Below are 15887 nucleotides of genomic sequence, written 5' to 3'. Positions count from 1 at the left end.
GGTCTTAATCGATTTCCCTTTTATTTTGTTTGTATATTCTCTAATTGATTTTCATGTCTAATCTTGTGGATATCAAGAGCAATTATAGTACGAATCTGTTAAATCTCCCCATTTTTTTTTATCTAATTTGTTTTCTTCCCTTTGTCTGATAAAGCTTTTGCTGATACCTTCCTCTTTAATAAAACTATCGAATTCTATCATGTTGAAGGATTAAACCTTTCATCTTTACACACTCTTTATCTATCACTAATCACTTGTTCTTGTTTCTTCTTCTATCCTATCAACCCACAACCAAAAACCATCTTTGGTTCTAGTTAACTCGAGTAGAACCAACACCAAATTAAATACACTTTCGACTCACCATCTTTACAAACAACTCTCTCTTCAAACCCATTGCCATCACCACCTTATTTTCTCCATCATCGAACATTATTTTCTTCGATAGACACCACCACCATCTCCACGAACACCACTACAAACCATCAACAAGTACCGCTCGTTGCTACCTGATGATGCTATATATATTTATATATTTTTTTGTTTCCTTCGATCAGCCTGTAACAAACCTAACCACGGCACTCTTATGGTTACTAGATTGAGCCGAGAACTAACCCAAAACCAAACCACCATGCGTCGCATTTATTTTTTCAGTTTCACGATCAGGCACTAACACTCAATATAATGAGTGTTATTACTGCTACCTGCATGATTTTTTTTCTTTCTCTGATTGAACTGGTTGTTTACAACCGCTGCTGCAACTTGTCTTCTATCTTTCTGAGTTATACAAACCTCACACATCAACCGTAAAACCTCTACTACACTTTTAGCTTGCAAACGAAAAAGAAAGGTAAGTAATCGATGGAATGAGTGGTTTATATATATACAATTTAGAATTAGTCAATCTAATACAACTCATTTGTCAAAAGTTGTATAAAGTGAAATCAAGTGGAAGATTATATAAGTGGGAACAAGGAAATGGAATGGCCGACATGTACATAATTTAGGATGTTTTCTTTTCTTTGTATTATATAAACATGACAATATTAGGTGGAGCATTATCATAAAGTAATGGTAATTTGTCTAGCAATTGTGATGGTCATGTTAAGAGGAAAACATATTTTTTATGATGAAGAGGTATGATGGTGGGGATATGAATAATAATAAAAACAAGTTGTTAATGATAGTGCTTGTTAGAAATGATGAATGATGTAACCGTGGATTTCAGATAGTATATTGATGATTAAAAAGGTAATCGTGTATCATGATAATGATTATGAAGATGATACAATACGGATGAGCCAGAGAAGTTGTTTGGGTATATGTTTCGTTGTTAGGCTGCCATAATTTTTTCTAAATGGGGCCGTGATGTATCTATAATTGGGTTGAGGTTTTTTTTTGTTATATTGGGCCAACATGATTATGATAGAAAATGGCGATTGATGTTATGATGATAATTGATTATGATCGTGATAGGATTAGGAGTATGATTGAAATTTGATTATGATATGATGATGATACCTATGATATCATGATAATAGAGAGGATTATGATATTAGAAAGATGATGATATTAGATCATCATAAAAATGATGAACATGAACTAGTTAATTTTTCGGGTTAATACCAAACAAATCGTTGGTTCATTGGTCTAAAGGTGTTAATCGGGTTAGCGGGACGTCGCGGGTTCAAACCCGGACTTGGGCATTTCTTTAAGGACTACTTCTTTGAGGTAGTTTACTTATTACTCATTATTATTATTATTATTATCATTTTTAATGTAAGTAGTATTGTTATTGAAACTTTTTTTTTATAAAATTATCATTTTTTTTTAAGTATCATTATTATTATTATTATTATTATTATTAGAGTTATCATTATTTTTATCATTATTAATTTTACTATCATTTTTTATTATTTCTAACACTAATATTATTATTTTTATCATTATTATTATTAGTGATATTAATATATCAAATAAAGATTTCCTATATAAAAATATATTATTTACATAAAACATAACTATATTAACATGTTTGTAATAAATATTAATTATCTATTTACTGGATATAAAAATAAATGTAGTTGATTTAGTTATTAATGAAACATACAAGTTACTAAAATAACAATCAATAATAATACCTAAATCTGTTCGATTACAATTATACGTGTTAATATATATACAAATGATATAGGTTCGTGAATCCGAGGCCAACCTTACACTTGTTCAATGATGTTATATGTATTTTTACTACAAAATACAGTACCGTGAGTTTCATTTGCTCCCTTTTACTCTTTACATTTTTGGGCTGAGAATACATGCGCAACTTTTATAACTGTTTTACGAAATAGACACAAGTACCTTAACTGCATTCTATGATAGAATTATCTGGGATTGGGGTTGATTATTATGACACGCATTAGCCCCCGGTTTCTGTTAGAGCATATGAGCTCCAGAGTCGGGTGGATGGTTTATTATTTATGACATTTTGGCACCGGTTGTCCTATATTTTATAAACATGTGTTCAGCCGTGGGGTGTAAAGACCGGCACAGAGGTTCTATATTTTGAAGGCACATGTATTCAGCCGTGGGGTGAAAGACCGGCACATATGGTTACTATTATATTTTGGATCCTCACCAGGTGTTCTTCATATGAAAGATATTTTTTTTTGTGCAGTTGGAATGGGACTTCTGCACATTTTATAATATTTAAAATCTTGTGGTCTGTTAAAATGATGAAAATGAAATGATTACTATAAACTGATGAACTCACCAACCTTTTGGTTGACACTTGAAAGCATGTTTATTCTCAGGTTTGGAAGAAATCTTCCGCTGTGCATTAGTTCATTTTAAGGATATTACTTGGATTCATTCATGGCATATTTCAAAAGACGTTATATTCGAGTCATTAAAGTTCATTAGAGATTATTATTAAGTAAATGACGGTTTAGGTCATTTATAGTTTGGATATTATGAAATGGTATGCATACCTGTCAACTTTCGATGAAATGAAAGTTTGTCTTTTAAAAACGAATGCAATGTTTGTAAAATGTATCATTTAGAGGTCAAGTACCTCGCGATGTAATCAACTATTATGAATCGTTTATAATCAATATGGACTTCGTCCGGATGGATTAGAACGGGGCGTTTCATATACCATGTCTAGAAACAAGTTCTTTCAGGTATAATCGTGCTAATTTCTCTATACCATCCTCTTCTTTTATTGACAGAAAGTGTGCTGACTTAGTAAGACGATCAACTATTACCCAAATCATATCATAACCACCTACGATTCTCGGTAACTTAGCAATGAAATCCATGGTAATGTTTTCCCATTTCCATTCTGGGATTTCAGGTTGTTGGAGTAGACCCGATGGTTTCTGATGTTCAGCTTTGACTTTAGAACAAGTCAAACATGCTCCTACATATGTGGCTATATCGGCCTTCATTCCTGGCCACCAAAAGTTTCTCTTGAGGTCTTGGTACATTTTCCCCGCTCTGGGATGTATTGAATATCTGGTTTTATGTGCTTCATCTAGCACCACTTTCCTCAAATCCCCATTCTTTGGTACCCAAATTCTTTCAGCTAAATACCTGGTTCCATCTTCTTGAATATTAAGCTGTTTTTCTAATCCTTTGGGTATTTTCTTTCCAAAAATTCCTTCCTTCAAAACCTCCTGTTGTGCCTCTTTTATTCGAGTAGTAAGATTAATATGAATAATCATGTTCATAGCTTTTACTCGAATAGGTTCTCTTTCCTTTCGACTTAAGGCATCGGCTACCACATTCGCTTTCCCCAGGTGGTAACGGATTTCACAATCATAATCATTTAGCAGCTCAACCCATCTACGCTGCCTCATGTTTAGTTGCTTTTGATTTAAAATATGTTGGAGACTTTTGTGGTCGGTGTATACGATAAACTTGACCCCATACAGATAATGTCTACACATCTTTAATGCAAAGACAACGGCACCCAATTCCAGATCATGTGTGGTGTAGTTTTGTTCATGAATTTTGAGTTGTCGAGAAGCATATGCAATCACCTTCTTCCGTTGCATAAGAACACACCCAAAACCCATTCTTGATGCGTCGCAGTAAATAACAAAATCTTCCATTCCATCAGGTAACGATAAAATAGGTGCCGTAGTCAACTTCTTTTTCAACAATTGGAAGGCACCCTCTTGTTCGGAAGTCCATTCATACTTCTTCCCCTTATGTGTCAAGGCAGTTAAAGGTTTGGCTACACGGGAGAAATCTTGAATAAATCTCCTATAATAATCGGCTAGACCCAAAAATTGACGTATTTGCGTTGGAGTTTTCGGGGTCTCCCAATTTTTGATGGCTTCAATCTTGGCGGGATCAACTTTGATTCCATTACTACTGACTACGTGGCCAAGAAATTGTACTTCATTTAACCAAAAAGCGCACTTAGAGAATTTTGCATAAAGTTGTTCTTTTCTTAACAACTCTAACACAAGTCTCAAGTGATGTTCGTGTTCTTGGTTATTTTTCGAATAGATAAGAATGTCATCAATAAAGACAATAACAAACTTTTCTAAATATGGACTACATACTCGGTGCATGAGATCTATGAAAACTGCGGGTGCATTGGTTAAACCGAATGGCATAAAAATGAATTCATAGTGTCCATAACGAGTTCTGAAGGCTGTTTTTGGTATATCAGCTTCTTCAACCCTCAGTTGATGATAACCCGACCTTAAGTCGATCTTGGAGTATACGCTTGAACCTTGGAGTTTATCAAATAACTCGTCGATTCGAGGTAAAGGGTATCGATTTTTAAAGGTTACTTTGTTCAGCTCACGGTAATCAATACACATGCGAAAAGACCCATCTTTCTTTTTAACGAACAAAATTGGAGCTCCCCATGGTGACGTACTCGGTCGGATAAAACCACGTTCTAATAATTCTTGTAGCTGACTTTGTAATTCTTTCATTTCAGTGGGCGCAAGTCTATATGGAGCACGAGCTATTGGTGGGGCTCCTGGTACAAGATCTATTTGGAATTCAACGGATCGGTGTGGAGTTAGTCCCGGTAATTCGTTCGGAAACACCTCAGGAAATTCTCTTGCAACAGGAACGTCATCGATTTTCTTTTCTTCTTTTTCAACCTTCTCGACGTGTGCTAGTATGGCATAGCAACCTTTTCTTATTAGTTTGCACGCCTTCAAACTACTAATAAGATTTAATTTGGTATTACCCTTTTCTCCGTACACCATTAAGGGTAACCCGTTTTCTCTCGGAATGCGAATTGCCTTCTCATGACAAACAACTTCGGCTTTCACTTTGGACATCCAGTCCATTCCAATAATTACGTCGAAGCTTCCTAATTCCACTGGTATTAAATCAATTGCAAACGTTTCGCTAACTAAACTAATTTTTCGATTTCGGAAAATTTTATCAACCTTAATTAGTTTACCGTTTGCTACTTCAACTATACACTTTTTATCCAAAGGCGTTAACGGGCAATTTAATTTGGCACAAAATTATCTACTCATATAACTTCTATCGGCACCCGAATCAAATAAAACATAAGCAGGTGTATTGTTGATAAGAAACGTACCCGTAACAAGTTCCGGGTCTTCCTGTGCTTTCTCCCCATTAATGTTGAAAGCTCTCCCACGGCCTTGCCTATTTCCATTCCGGCACTGGTTTATGGTATGGCCCGGTTTTTCACATCCATAGCAAACAACGCCGTTATTATTTGTTCTGGCATTATTTGCTCCTCTGTTTCTATTTGGTCCGTAGACTTCACACTTTGCCGCAATATGGCCATTCCTATTGCACTTGGTGCATAATTCTCTACAAAACCATTCCGGATGAAACGTATCACACCTTGGACATATAGTCCTTTGCTTTTTGTTGTCGTTGTTGTTGTTGTTAGGGTTATTGTTGTTGAGACATTTGTTGTTGTTATTGTTGTGATTGGGATTGTTGTTGTTGTTATTATTATTGGGATGGTTGTTGCAGTTATTGTTGCGGTTGTTGTTGCGATTATTGTTGTTGTTGGGGTGGTTGCAATTGTTGTTGTAATTGTTGTTTTGATTGTTGTTGTTGTACTGGTGACCCTGATCACCGCTTTCCTCCAACTTTCTTTTCCCATGTTTCATTATGGCCTCCTCGGCCGCCTCTTTCTTTATCCTTCCTGTAATTTGGCCTACCAATTTATGGGCTATACGACTCGCTTTCTGCATTGTTGCAGGGTCGTTAGCACCTACATGCTCTTGGATTCGTTCCAGCAACCCTTTTATGAACGCTTCAATTTTTGCCTCTTCATCCTCAAATACTCCAGGACACATTAAAACCAGTTCGTTGAAATGTCGCTCGTAGGTAATGACGTCTAACCCTTGGGTTGTCAGTGCTTTAAGCTCTTCCTTGAGCTTGTTGATTTCGGTTCTGGTACTCTTTCGTCATCATGTGCGTGAAAGCGGACCATGGAAGTGCGTAGGCGGTATTCTGTCCTACGTAATCCATGTAGGTATTCCACCATGTCAAAGCAGTACCCCTGAAAGTATGTGTGGCATACTTAACTTTATCCTCTTCTGCGCAGTTGTTGATTGCGAACACGGCTTCAACCTTCTCTGTCCACCGCTTTAGTCCAACGGGTCCTTCAGTTCCTTCAAACTAATTGGGTTTGCAGGCCATAAAAGCTTTGTAGGAACATCCTACCTGGTTGCCATTGTTTCCTCCACTGCTGGAACCCAATTGGTTATTGTTGTTCATTGCAATCACCACTGCTGCCATATTTGCAGCGAAAGCTTGAAGTTCTTCTGTGTTCAATTGTTGTTGTCTAGTAGCTGGAGGAGTCATTTCCTTCAAAAATAGCCGAATGAGTTAATCATATAGAATTTTTAGAAGTAGCCAAAAAGTATTTTGTAGCTTAATATGAACTTATTATTATAAAAGCCTTTTCTTCATATTAGCATTTTATAACTATAATAATGTTCATACTTAGCAGCTAACACACAAATTAACTACTAAAATTAATATGAAAAACTATGGTAAGTTATTACGTTACTACGTAATAATAAGTTGTAATAATAATAATAAACCTTCCATGCTTATTATTATTATTATACAATCATAAGGAAAATTACATTGCGGATTTTCTTACAAACTTAAATACACAATATAATATATATTATACAATGCATGGAATACAGGATAGCTGCCGATGGTTCAAAAACGGCGAGATTTCTTAGATGTTGACGTTGTTTCTTTCTCGGCCAAACGTTTGGATTTTCGTTTGGATAGTTCTTTTTCCAATTCCTCCCAATTGGTTCTTTCGGCTAATTGTTTGGGAGCAAAACCAATAGTCGTTATACGAGCGGTCATTTTATAAACTGGTCTCTTAGGTGGTTCAGGTGGTTGATCACAAACATTTTGGGTCATAATAGGTTCATCGGGTTTGGGATCGGGTATAACAGCCAAAGATTTTCCCAAATCACGTTGTGGTTTGGTAATTTCTACAACTTCTTCAGGATCCTTTTCTTTGGGTTCCTCCTCTGGATCTTCTTCCGGATCCTCTTCCGGAACCTCTTCTAGCAATTGTGAATCTTCCCAATTTTCTCAACAATTTTTCACTTTAATGGTAGCACCAAAAGTTAACTTTTCTGTTGGTTCATAAGTCGTATGCTTTGACTCAGCCTCCGAATCACTTGATAAGTAAATGAAATCTGAATCACTAGAGATGCTTATATGATTGGATGAAGTCATCTATCACATAATAGCGGGCACGTTAAGAGAATGATATATCTTATAATATTTATATGTTAATAATCTTATGTTTTCAACAATTATATTAAGCAATCATTTTAAAAACAATTACGGTCGAAGTCCAGACTCACTAATGCATCAAAAATTAGTTAGACACACTAATGAAAAATTTTCTGATTCTCTAAGACCAACGCTCGGATATCAACTGAAATGTCCCGTTCATATTAATTATAAACGTTTCATATTAATTGGTTTCTTTGCGAGGTTTTGATCTCTATATGAGACGTTTTTCAAATCTTGCATTCGTTTTTAAAAAAAACAACCATAACCTTTATTATTGAATAAAGGTCTTAATGACATAATTTAGATTGTCTATCAAAGACAATCTCCTCAAATAAATAAGTTTTTACACAACGAATTACAATATGATCAAATATATTACAACAAATACTCCGAATGCAAGTTTAAACAATATAAACAATTATGCCGACTCCAAATCTTGACCTTGGGTTGGCATACGACAGCGGCAGCATTTTTAATATTCACCTGAGAATAAACATACTTAAAACGTCAACAAAATGTTGGTGATTCATAGGTTTAATTTCTATATAATAATCATAACATTTAATAACCACAAGATTTCATTTAATTAAATGCACAGGATCATTACAACTGCAAAAATCATTCATACGATGAGTCACCTGGTATAACATAGAGCGCTTAAGATATCTGGCATCATACATTCCACTATTCAAACGTATGACAAGAACCCTTCGAAGTACTAAAGCATTTCCACTATTCGAAAATGGGGGTGGTTGGTGCCCGTAGATCTACCTTTAGGATTCGCGTCAATTAGTGTTTTTCACTAATTCTTAGGTTACCAAGCATAATAATAATAAGTACAGATATCCGGTATAACAAAACAATCGTAGAATGTAGTTCCATGAACTTGTGCTTATTTTGTAAAACATTTATAAATTTTGCATGTATTCTCAACTCAAAATAATTTAGATAGTAAAAATGGGACTATAACTCACTTGTGATGATTTCCGAATAGATAGTGATAAGACTTGGCCTTTTGACAAATTCACGAACCTAATAATAATATTCTTGTGTCAAGATATATATAAATATATATATAATTAATATTCCATACTTATGATACTTGTGATAATTTTAATTGTCCATTGTTAGTAGTCTAACGTTCGTAGTCCAATAGTCCAATAGTCCAATAGTCCAACAGTATAAATATATATATAAATATAAATGCGTATATTGTGTTAGAATTCACTAACACTATAATATATTGTCTTAATATAATAAGACACATAATATGTATATTGTCTGAAGCAATCCGCGACCCATTGTATACATGTCTCAGGCTCGATCACAACTCAAAGTATATAATATTTTGGAATCCACTTCGACCCACAGCTAACTCGAGATTACTGCCAATGGTGTCTAATAGTTCATTCCAATAATATATATAGAAGAAGTCAAAATGATATGTCAAAACTTTGTATACGAATCCACGGTGATCAAGTCATATATATATATGGTGCCTTACGATCTTTATTAAGACTATAATATATTGTCGTAGAACTTAATCACGACTATTATAAATTGTATTTCCATAAGTTCCGGAACAATACATGTATAAATACATGTAGGATACAAGGTAAGTTAGCTAGGATAAGGTTAGCATCCATTTTTATTAATCAAAACCGTAGCTAAAAACAAACAAAAATATCCAATTTTGTTTTACCCATAATTTCTTCGTTACAAATCCATTTTGAGTGATTCGACTTGCCATGGTTTTGTATCGAACCATTATTTATTAATCTAAACAGAAAAATTATATGTTTATAGTCAAAAATACAGCTTAGGTGTCAAATACAAGAAGATAGTCATATCCGTCGTAAGAACGACATCTTGATGACTCTTTTGAAAAACATACTTCCATTTAGAATTTAACCATGGATTTTGGATATATTTCATATCCATATAAAATAAGATTTTTCACTAAAGGAAATATTTTAATTCAAAGTTTAAGATAGGTTTTTAAAATCAAACCCAAAACAGCCCCTGTTCGACTAAGACGGCGTATATTCGATTTTAAGGTGTTCTTCGTGTTTACAAGTTTTATATCCTTATGTTAGCTTGACATACTATCATAATACATGTTTTGAAGTGTTTTAAAAGTCAAGTTAGAAGGATTAAGTTTATTTTCAAACAAGTTTAGAAATAATCTAAACTATGTTCCTGTTGTTATTAGTTATAACTCAAAATAAGATAGCTATATGAATACGAATCGAATAAGATTATGAATAAGGTTACTACCTCAAATCAAATGAGTAAAGTTGCTGGAGAAATAAGGGGAATATCTTGAGTTCAAAGATACCCTTGATGGCTTGGAATTCTTGAAGTGTTCTTGATCAAGCTTTGTTATGATGATTATAACTTGGATTATGAGACCAATACTTGCTGAATTGAATGGAGGTTTGAGAGAGTATTTGAGTATGTGTTTAGAGAGTAAAATGATGTAGTTAATTGGAATGAAATGTATGGTTATTTATCCTAAATGTTGGCATCAAAATGGGGGCAACAACATGGCTCCATGGTTTGTAATTTTATGCATTTAGTCATACTAGTTTCGAAGCCATGGTTCCCACAAGTCTACATCATGTTTATACATATCTCACAACTGATTGAGGGCTGCTAAGATCAATGATTTGGTATATATATACCCATAGTAAATATGTATAGAAGCTGGGTATGATACGGGTATAAATACCGTATGAATACGAATAGGATTCTTGATAAAATTGAATGAGAAAATGAGTATAGCTATCTTTATTGAGTATAAATATATTGATATATATTATTAAGTCTTTCAAAAGTGTATTAATACATTATTAATACAATACATATACATACATGTTAATTTAGAAGTTATTACAACGTTAATCGTTATATATATATGTATATAGTCTTGAAGTCTTTAAGTTAGTAATCTCATTTTATGTATATAACCAATTGTTATTATATATAATGAGATACTTAAATATCATTTTAACAAATCATAAGTATATATATATATCCATATATACATCATTATATAATTATTTCAATTTATGACGTTCGTGAATCGTCAGACAAACTGGGTGGCCAAACGTTTGTATAAAATTCATTGAAAATAACTAATTCTTAATGAGTTTGATTGCTTAACATGTTGGAAACATTAATTATGTAAATATTAATCTTCAATATATTAGCGGAAAAATCCGGATCGTTACATAGTCGGTGCCATTTCCTTCAAAAATAGCCAAAAGAATTAAGTTAATCATATAGAATATTAAGAGTAGTTAATAGTATATCGTAGCATAATATGAACTTATTTATAAAAGCTTTTTCTTTATATTAGCGTTTTATAAGTTTTAATTTGGGTACTACCTACCCGTTAAGTTCATACTTAGTAGCTAATATACCATTCAACTACTACAATTCTATATGAAAAACTGATCATAATATTTCGCGTTCAAACTTTTATACAATTTTACAAACTTACAATACCGCTATTATACATATAGCATAAAATATAGCACACAATAACTTTGATACAAGGTAGTTGTGAAGACAGTTCTAGTTAATACGCAAGTCGTTCAGCAAAGGCAATAAAGACACGCAATTCATAAGTCCAGAAACAAGTCATGCATTCGGGTTTTACTAGTATTATTTCCCATCCTTGGTCTTGTGGAAAATAACCGTTGTGACCGTTGGCTAGGCAGCATGTTGTAACGTCGTCAAAAGTACGGGGGTTACGTAATGTCCAACAGCCCCGTAACAATCTAAAAACCTTGTTTCTCACCTAACTACCGAATCCGTCACTTGTGGGAATGTTTTATTTAACAGTTGTAATCCGATGTTCTTTTTCTCAATTTGGTGAGAAGCGAACATCGATAACCCAAAAACATAACATGCTTCTTTAAGTTGCATGTTGGAAGCTCTTTCTAAAGAACGAAGTCCTATGTTGGGATATGTGGAGTCAAAATAGGCTCTCAACCCGTAGCGTAAAATTGAATTTGGGTTCCCCGCATTTAATGCCTTAAAGAAAACACGGCGTAACTTAAAGTCTCCCCAGTGTGATATACCCGATATTTCAAAGGAAAGCCTTTTATAAACTAAGGCATGCTTGGAACGTCTTTCAAATGTTCGGCAAACTAATTTCGCCGTAAATAATTGTGCCGATGAATTCTGACCGACTCTAGACAAGATTTCATCAATCATATCTTCTGGTAGGTCTTCTAAAATCTTTGGTTGTCTATCCTTAACGTCCATTGTGTGTTTTATACTGTAAAATAGACAAGGATTAGATTTGTAAAAGATAACTAACAAACAATACAAGCAATTTTTACATATAACATAAAAATACAAGCACGTTACAATACATATATTACACAACATGATTACAATTCTTTATTCCGACTCACTCGTTTCTTCCTCCTCAGACTTGGTTCGTTTTGCTAACTTCCTAGGGATATATGGTGCTCCTCTAATGCGAGCAGTCATTTTCACAAATGGTTTAGAAAAACCTGGGAGGCTTAGATGTTCCCAGGTTATAGTGAAAGTTTAAGAAATACGGGTGTTTACGGTACACCCCATCAGGGTATTTCATGTTAACGTAGAGTTCATCGGGGTTGGAATTAGGTTTCTCTATTTTGATGCCTTTCCCTTATTATTTTCTTTTGCTTTTTCATATTGGGTCGAGGTAATTTCTATAACATCATCGAAATCCTCATCGGGATCTGATTCATCAGAAAATTGGTAGTTTTCCCAATAATTTGCTTCCTCGGCGGAAACACCATGGACCATTATTAACTTTGGTCCATTGGTTGAGGATTTTCTTTTATTTATCTATTTTTCTGTGGTTCCTAATATTTCCCCCTCAGGAACCTCATCTTCCAGTTCCGCTTCTTCCGGTTCCTCTTCTTTCGGTTCCACTTCTTCCGGTTCTTCTTCTTCCGGTTCCTCTTCTTCCGGTTCCTCTTCGGGAATTTGTGAATCTTCCCAAAATATATTTGACTCTTCATTATTATTAGGTGAGTCGATGGGATTTGTACTAGAGGTAGACATCTATCACACAATATCAAACATGTTAAGAGATTAATATATCACATAATATTTACATGTTAACAATATATAGTTTCCAACAAAAATGTTAAGCAATCGTTTTTCAAGTAAACACGATCGAAGTCCAGACTCACTAATGCATCCTAATGAACTCGATAAGATACACTAATGCAAATTTCTAGTTCTTTAATACCAACGCTCAGATACCAACTGAAATGTTCTGTTCATATCGATTTTAAACGTTCCATATTAATTGATTTCGTTGCGAGGTTTTGACCTCTATATGAGACGTTTTTCAAAGACTGCATTCGATTTTTAAAACAAACCATAATCTTTAAAATATTACGACGATTATCAAATAATGATAATCTAAAATATAGCGTTTTCACACGACTATTACCTAATGGTTTACAATAATATTACACAACAATATATATGTCTTTGAATGCAGTTTTTAAACAATATTATACAAGCATGCTGACTCCAACTCTTGTCCATAGATTAGCATGCAACAACAGAAGCTCTTAATAATCACCTGAGAATAAATATGCTTTAAACGTCAACAAAAAATATTGGTGAGTTATAGGTTTAACCTATATATCAAACTGTAATAATAGACCACAAGATTTCATCTTTCAATAACATGAAATCTGCATAAAAATCATTCATATGGTTGAAGACCTGGTAATCGACATTAATAAATGCATCTAGAATATCCCCATATATAAAGATCGAAGTACTAAAGCATTTCAAATTCTATGACTGGGGCGTGTCAAAGCCCATAGATCTATCTTTAGGATTCGCATCAATTGGTGGCAATTATAATAAACACCAATTCTTAGGCTACCAAGTTCAACAAGGGCGATATCCGGTATAACGATTCAACATAGAATGTAGTTTCAATATTAGATAGTAAAAATGGGACTATAACTCACTTTCACGGATTTTTCCTTCGTCGAGAAAATAAGACTTGGCCACGGGTCGATTCATGAACCTATAACAATTATGTACATATATATCAAAGTATGATCGAAATATATTCACAACATTTTTTATTACATTTTAATGATTTAAGTTTGTTAAGTTAGCAGTCCAACGTTAGTAATCTACAACTAGTTGTCCACAGTTAGATGTACAGAAATAAATCAATATATATTATCTTGAATTAATCCACGACCCATTGTATACAAGTCTCAGGGTAGATCACAACTCAAAGTATATATATTATTTTAGAATCAACCTCAACCCTGTATAGCTAACTTTAGCATTACTGCATATAGAGCGTCTATGGTTGTTCCCAAATAATATATATAGATGGGTCGATATGATATGTCAAAACATTGTATACGTGTCTATGGTATCCCAAGATTACATAATATATGTTAGAATACATGTATAATACAATATAAGTTAGTTAAGTTTTGGTTTGTATAGATTTGTTACAAATTTCACGTAGCTACAACAAGCAAAATTATCCAATCTTGTTTTACCCATAACTTCTTCGTTTTAAATCCGTTTTGAGTGATTCAAGTTGCTATGGTTTCATAATGAACTGAAATTTATGAAACTAAACAGAAAAAGTATAAGTTTATATCCAGAAATACAGGTTACAAGTCAATATTGTAGGAGGTAGTCATTTCAGTCGAAAGAACGACGTCTTGATAACAATTTTGAAAACCATACTTCCACTTTGAGTTTAACCATGATTTTTGGATATAGTTTCATGTTAATAAGAAAAATCATTTTCCCAGAATAACAACTTTTAAATCAAAGTTTATCATAGTTTTTTTTTAATTATCAAACCCAAAACAGCCCGTGGTTTTACTACGACGGCGTATGTCCGGTTTTACGGTGTTCATCGTGTTTCCAGGTTTTAAATCATTATGTTAGCATATCATATAGATATAAAACATGTGTTTAGTTGCTTTTAAAAGTTAATTTATAGGGATTAACTTTGTTTACGAACAAGTTTAGAATTAACTAAACTATGTTCTAGTGATTACAAGTTTAAATCTTCGAATAAGATAGTTATATATATATGAATTGAATGATGTTATGAACATTATTACTACCTTAAGTTTAGTAGGTAAACCTACTGGAAGTGATAAAAATTGATCTAGCTTCAAAGAATTCTTGGATGGCTTGAAAGTTCTTGAAGTAGAATCATGACACGAAAACAAGTTCAAGTAAGATTTCCACTCGAAATAAGATTGTTATAGTTATAGAAATTGAATCAAAGTTTGAATATGAGTATTACCTTGAATTAGAAAGATATCTTACTGTAAATAATAAAGATTTCTTGAGATTGGATGATCACTTGAAATGGATTTTCAAGATTGAAAGTAAGCTAGTAAACTTGAAAGTATTTGTGAAGTGTTCTTGATGTGTTCTTGAATGATGATGTTTCTTGATTGTAATTGAAGCTAGATTGACCTAGATAATCAATATTACTGAAGTATAGATGTTCTTAAGCTTAGAGAGAGTTAAGATGGAGAGAATTTAGATTAGAAAATCAAAGAAATGTGATGTGTGTGTTGTTTGAAAAAAATGCCTAATGCTTAGTCAATATAAGGTTACTAGTTTTTTGTTTTCATGCTCATAAGTCATGCTAGTTATCAAATGATGGTTCCTACATGTCTTGGTGACTCACAAGGGCTGCTAAGAGTTGATCATTGGAGTGTATATACCAATAGTAAATATATCTAGAAGCTGTGTATTGTATGAGTACGAATACGGGTGTATACGAGTAGAATTGTTGATGAAAATGGATGAGAATGCAATTGTAAGCATTTTTTATAAGTAGAAGTACTTTGATATGTGTCTTGAAGTCTTTCAAAAGTGTATGAATACATCTTAAAATACTACATGTATATACATTTTAACTGAGTCGTTAAGTCATCGTTAGTCGTTACATGTAAGTGTTGTTTTGAAACCTTTAAGTTAACGATCTCATTTAATGTAGTTAACCCATTGTTTATTATATCTAATGAGATGTTAAATTATTACATTATCATGATATTATGATG

The sequence above is a fragment of the Rutidosis leptorrhynchoides genome, chromosome 9, assembly GCF_046630445.1.
Source record: "Rutidosis leptorrhynchoides isolate AG116_Rl617_1_P2 chromosome 9, CSIRO_AGI_Rlap_v1, whole genome shotgun sequence".
Classification (NCBI taxonomy): Eukaryota; Viridiplantae; Streptophyta; class Magnoliopsida; order Asterales; family Asteraceae; genus Rutidosis; species Rutidosis leptorrhynchoides.
This window is presented reverse-complemented; position numbering follows the sequence as displayed.